Source organism: Hemitrygon akajei, unplaced genomic scaffold, assembly GCF_048418815.1.
Source record: "Hemitrygon akajei unplaced genomic scaffold, sHemAka1.3 Scf000161, whole genome shotgun sequence".
Taxonomy (NCBI): Eukaryota; Metazoa; Chordata; class Chondrichthyes; order Myliobatiformes; family Dasyatidae; genus Hemitrygon; species Hemitrygon akajei.
This window is the reverse complement of record NW_027332047.1, coordinates 1335-7936: the sequence shown is the minus strand read 5'-3', so window position 1 is coordinate 7936 and position 6602 is coordinate 1335. Positions and strand designations below refer to the sequence as shown.

The window sequence follows — 6602 nt, the reverse complement described above, 5'->3', positions numbered from 1 at the left end:
CAGGCACATATGCAGCTTAAATTGGCATCATTGACAGCACACACCCAGTGAGCTGGGGAAGGGTGTGGAGGTCTATTCCTGTATTGTACTGTTCAATGTATGTTGGTCAATGATTTGAAGCCCAGTGGGCATGTGATGAAATTGTTATTTCGACCCTGACTGTCGTTTTCATCTGGGACATTCCTGCATGGGTGCTGGGAACAGCCAATTAGAGTGTTCAGAGCTAAAGTGGTCAGATCCTCCAGGAGAATTAACCTGCCGAGCTGCAGGAACGGGACAGTGGGAATTATACAAGATTAGTTTGTGTAACAAGAACACACTTCTCTAAAGGCAATTGCGCTGCAAACAAGCAGCCAGAGGTGCCATAGCACAGTTCTGGCCAGTGTTTGTACAGGCCAGCACAAGAGTCTAATACGTGCCGAGATTGATAAAAATATAACATTGATAATACAGAGCTGGTTTGTACTGTAACTCTGATCGATAAACATCACCAGCTCTGGAATGTTGGGGCACCAAAATGGAGGGACACGAATCCCAATAAACGCAACACTGCTCTGTGAAGACTCATATTTACTGTAGAGGTAAAGACACGAACAACCCCACATTTCACTGTGCATTCAGAGCCGATCATTCTCAGCCCGCTGAGTACACCGGCCACCTGCACCACTACAGGAACACAGACCTGTTCAGACCTGCTCTGGACTTAATGTACACTGACCAGTGTAGCTCCAGCACGGCACCGCAGGGAGGTGGATAATCAGAAAACAAAATCTGCTGCTACTCAGCGTGTTGAGAAAGAGGAGGGTGTAACCATCATATAAACATGTCTTGCATACGAGCCTGTACGAGAACATACAGCAGCTAATTGCGTGGACAATGATCTTTACAATATCCAGATTTTCAAAACCAGGACACAGACCTATACAACTCTGAACATTGTGAATTGACCACATAGACCTTTGCACACTCAGCACTGTACTCCACCCTGTGAGACACTGACACTGGAATTCATCGGCACTATCAATCACCTACCTCCCTCTGGGCAGCTTTCGAGATGCAACGGATAGTGGATAAAGGGGGGGGGGGGGTCTTCCTGAGATGTTATGCGCTTCAATTTCCAAAGATTTTTGAGATGCTAGCATAAGAGAAATAAATCCATGCAACCAGCTTATGGAAATTGTAAGAACACCAGAGTAGTTTGCAGCTCGGCTATAATTACCTAAATATTGACTGGAACTGTTAGTGTAGAGGCCCAGAGGTGCAGCATTTGTTAGCAGTGTTTTGGAAAGGTTTACCAGCATTTACAACCTGTACTATGTCAGCTTGTGCAGATTTGTGATGTCATCATATTAACATCTCATATTATAAACTCATATTAACATCTACGGGTGTAAACTGGAGAATATCTGACAGACCGCAGCATGATCTGGTACGGAAGCACAAATCTCTTATACCGACTGAACTGCTCGCTTCATTTTTCCGTGGTGATAACCGGGTTCCTTTCTCGTCCTCGTACGATAAAACCCTAAAGAGCAGCCAGTGTTTCACGCGCCATAGTTTATCTTAGATTTCATAGCCCCACAACCTCCATCTTGAAAATGGACGCATTTACTCTTGACCTAAAGTCCGAGGGTGATCGTTATCTTGATTCTCCTTCACTGCACGAGTCTATTTGTTTCTGTTTCAGACGTTGAAATAACACCTGTCACGTGAAGTACACTGACGAAAACGAATCATAAATTACCAAATGCCCATGGCCGATCCATGGAATGGAATGAACTGGAGGCATTAGTTTCATGCTGTAATGGCAGGAGAATCACCTCTGAAAATGCGCAAGTGCTCTTCGAGGTTAAACTGCAATTGTCGAACGAGGCTGTGCCATAAAAGCAGATGAAATACTGGCAAATGGTCATCGACGGGCAAACAGGGGTCACTATTGAGGTCATTACCTTCCACGGATGAGTTGGGTTGGGATATTGACAAAAAATGAATGGGTTCTTATCTGCTGATGTAGAGAAGGGGAAGGGAATGGGATTTCAAATATGAATGAAGGTAGGGAACGGGTAGAGTAATGTGCATTTCAACACATTCCGAATACCTGCCTTCACGAACCGGAAAGGTCATGATCCAGTGACATAGAATTATGGTCTAATCAGAGTATCATAATGTTTGGATGTGATTGCACTGAAACCGCTGCAGAGAGGCTTCACCAGGAAGTTGCCGAACAGAAACATTTCAGATATCAGCGGAGTATCTAGCATTCAATTCTTGAAATGGAGGAAGAATAGGTAGTTTAAAAGGAAATTTAAAATGATATTAGAGACTTACTGTTGTTCAGTAGTGCTAACTACTTCTCCATATCAGGTGAATCTAATATGAAGGCAGAGGTTTATTGGAAGTGTAAGTTTTAACTGACGTTAGCGGAATGTGCTGAGTTCTTCAGATGTAGGCATTTGTCGCAGCGATTTCGTCACCACTCTGCGACCCATGCTGCTGCATTTTCATTGCCGACAAAATTGTCGCTTCCACATTAGAACAAAGAATCAACGGGCTTGGGTGCACGGTCTCCGGAATACTTGTGTACGGACCACATGGCTGATCCTGCGTTTTCTGGTGAAACTCATTCCACTGACCTTCCAACTATTTTCCCCGCCTCCGGCGTTCTCCACTGGCATCACGAGGCAGAGCAAAGAGAACATCTGATCATCGACCATGACCGGCTTGCAAGGATTCGGGATGAACTGCGATGTCTTTTGTTCTTGAACCGGCGGAGCTGCCCTCTCGCTGCTTCTATGACGATGTCGTTCCCCTTTCTCGCATCTGATTAAGCCACGCTGAGTCAGAATATCCGTCCCAAAGAATCTCCATTCCTGAGTAAGAATCTTCATCCTAGAGTAGTTATCAACAATGTATTTATCGTCTGCATAACAGTCTATGTCTTTCTTTCTTTCTTTCTTTCTTTCTTTCTTTCTTTCTTTCTTTCTTTCTTTCTTTCTTTCTTTCTTTCTTTCTTTCTTTCTTTCTTTCTTTCTATCCATCTATCTATCTATCTATCTGTTCATCTATCTGGCTGGCTGTCCTCTGCTGTCTGTTTTTGTCCGTTTGTCGCTCTAACTATATGCTGCTGTGTCAGCTATTGTGAATTTGACCCAGCGGAATTCACAAGGAGATTATCAATGAGAAACACTTGTGGAGTTTGGGAAATGATTATTTTCTCAGTCTTACTGGACCGATTTTCAAAGGCAGACTGAATGTCATGAGCCATTAGCTAGCGTGTCAGTAACCAGCAATCACTCACTTGGTGCCCCAGATTTAACGGCTTTGATGGTATATTATTGGAGGGACCTAGAGTGCAAAAGGTAAGTGATGGTTCACATGATGGCTGAGAAAATTAATCACTGTTGATCAACTAAAATGAAAACTCATGTTTCTGCCCTAATGTGGCGTCTGAACACACAGAGTAACAAAGTACAACGAAAGATTCAAAACAGGATGAAGATTAGCATCAAGGACCCTTCAGTTCCCAACCAGGGAAAAGCTCCAGCGTCATTTTCCCAACATAACAAAGGCTGCCATCCAAGTCTCAACACGACATTTCGCCGGAGAATGGCTGGATTGCTCTGTTCCTTTGAGAATCAGACTGAAATTGTTACCTGTCACCTGCGCTAATGGAAAACCTGCACTTAAAGTTCGCCTACAGAGTAGCGAGTGCTCACTTTTTCTCCACCATCCATAGGTCTCTGCTTACATCGGCATGATCATAAGGCTCCCCATCTCCCCATCTCCGCTTCCGGTAGAGTAGCAGCACCTCCCACCCACCCCCCATACCAGACTGTGATGCAGCCTGTCAGAATGCTCTCCAGAAGTTTGTTTGTTTGGTTTTTTTTTTGAGTTTATTCGTTAATCTTCTAATGAAATACTGTATAGTCACTATCTTGTCTTCTTTATAATCGCATCGATATGTTGGGACCAGGTTAAGTCCTCAGAGATCTTAACACCCATGAACTTGAAATTGCTTACTCTCTCCCCTTTTGATCCCTCGATGAGGATTGGTGTCTCTCTACTTCCTGAAGTCCACAATAAGCTTTGTCGTCTTTCTGACGTTCGTTACAATGTTGCTGCTGCGACACCACCCATTGACATATTTTGCCCCTATTCGCCCTCTTGTCTCCATTTCAGATTCGACCAACAACGTTTGCATTATCAGCAAATTTATAGGTGGTATTTGATGTGCACATTTGCTGACTCGATATGCACTTGGATGTAAGGAAGATCGAGGGATATGGACATGATAGGAAGGAGGGGATTAGAATTTGAGTACCTTTGATTTGCTTTTTAGCTGGTTATGGCAATACATTGTGGGCCGAAATGCCTTTCACGCGTTGTACATATTTAGGCTCTATGCTCTATGAAATCTGTAAATTTCTTCTAAATTTTCATTCCATATATAAAACTTCGCGTTTGCAGCAGTGGGCTCTAGTGGAGCAATCGGTTAGCGCGCGGTACTTATATGACAGTACACGGCGGAGAAATGCCGAGGCTGTGAGTTCGAGCCTCACCTGGAGCACTTGTGATTTTTAATGCTTGCAACGCCCGGGTGACTTGACGACTCTCAAGCTGAGCATTCCACTGAAATGTTACATTTGATTTTGTGCTTCGGAGACACCCCGCTTATTATTTGTGTTTAACTTCGAATCGATGTACCTTTGATTTTGACCTGAGAAGGCGCGTGTGAGTTTACAAGCGTTGCAGGAGATCCTCCCTTATTCACTAAAAGGCATGTGCCCGCAGGGCTACAGACAATCTCCCTGTTTGGTTCTTTAGTTCAACACGCGTAGCCTCACTTCCCGTTGTGGAAGGTGTCTGGGCAGATGGTTTATTTGCTGAATCAAGGCATCACGCGCACCCCACATTCCTGTCTTCTTAGTTCAATTAATCAAATGGCGAAGCAACGAATCCTACCCTTCCTGAAACCATGCTTCAGAAACCTTCTAATTACACCTCACCTTGGTTTGTTGTGCTGTCGAATAAACTCAATATTTACTTGCTTCGGCGAATTGTTTTAGGCACACGCGAAAAAATAGATATTGATCGTAGCCTCAATGGCCGCAAATGGTATCGGGATGCTGATATCTCTCTCTCTCTCTCTCTCTCTCTCTCTCTCTCTCTCTCTCTCTCTCTCTCTCTCTCTCTCTCTCTCTCTCTCTCTCTCTCTCTCTCTCTCTCTCTCTCTCTCTCTCTCTCTCTCTCTCTCTCTCTCTCCCTCTCTTAACATGAATCTGCAATCTGCATTATTTCTGGACCGAATTATAAAATAATTCTCACATGTCACGACTCCACCAAGCCTCTGTTAAAGAGACGACACCTCCCTTGATTGTACTGACGTCCTTCCGGCTGGAGAGAGATCACTCCACCGCGACCTCAGAGCTGATCGACTTGCCGCTCCGTTCCTGAAGGCTGTGGTTACCAATATAATTTTCGTTCACAATAGGTCGTTTAATTGGCCGTTAATGTCTTGGTCTCGTTGCGATCCGAAGGAACAGATTGGACGGTGATCATTAATGAAATATCAGTGTGATGGTGTGTCTGGTGTCAGTGCGGACTCGGTGGGACGATTGGCCGTGATTCGTTACTCCACAGCTGGCATCATCTCACAAGTAACCCTGGCTTGTAACGCGTCCTGTTGTTTATACACGTATCGGCACATGGTTCACTCACTTGCTTCAACTAACTTGTAATCTGAGGTGATGAGAACGGACGAGAGAGACAGGGTGAGAAATCTTAAACGTACTGTTAAATTTAGCACTTGAGCCGGAGCGCCACCCTGTGGAGACTGCGGGAAGCTAGAGTACCGAAGTTGTGTTAATTCCTTGCCTCATATATGCAACATAGTTCAGTTAACTGTTACATGTCGCGCCTTAACCAACACCCCACAGGAAATTGTTAATACATATCTCTGTATATGGCGCATAAGTTTAATACTTGTTACCGAAAACGGAAAGGAACGGTGGGCAATGCTTTGTACTTATTGTTGTACTTCAGAGCAGGGCGGGGAGGGGATGTCTGAGGTCATTGCTCAATAGCGCAGAACATTGAGCGCTTTGCAGGGTTTCTGTGGTGTAGTGGTTATCACGTTCGCTTCACACGCGAAAGGTCCCCAGTTCAATCCTGGGCAGAAACACTGTTTGGGCTTCAGTACTTCAAATGAATTTGAGACTCAATTTTTCTGTTTGTGTTCAAGTGTATTGTCATCCATGTGTAATTATAATGAACATTCGCTTTTCTATCAGTAGCGCATTGTATTTCAAACCTGGCAAAAGTAAATTAAAGAAAGAAGAATTAATAGTAATTATATTTAATTTACAGGAGAACATAAACGGATTTAAACCTAAGGAGGTTCGTGGATAACGTGCACTGCGTAACGGAAGAATTAACCTTCAAACCTATTGTCATGTATTGTCGCATGAGGATGCATTGTGGTTTCAACGGAGCTCGCATCTCAGATGTTCCCATCTGGACAAACATCAGGAAGAATAACCGTGTGTTGCAAAATTTCAAAATTTTAAATTGCTTTCGTTTTCCTTCCCCTGTATTCCACTCCT

The 6602-nt window shown here is 44.0% G+C and overlaps 2 non-coding genes across 2 annotated transcripts; both read left to right on the top strand.

Moving 5' to 3' along the window:
• Window positions 1–4473: 4473 nt before the first annotated feature.
• On the top strand, window positions 4474–4567 carry trnai-uau (transfer RNA isoleucine (anticodon UAU)). The gene is made up of 2 exons: window positions 4474–4511; window positions 4532–4567. It is a non-coding gene; the product is annotated as a tRNA-Ile (tRNA).
• A 1541-nt stretch (window positions 4568–6108) lies between these two features.
• Window positions 6109–6181, top strand: trnav-cac (transfer RNA valine (anticodon CAC)). The gene has a single exon. It is a non-coding gene; the product is annotated as a tRNA-Val (tRNA).
• Window positions 6182–6602: the final 421 nt, after the last annotated feature.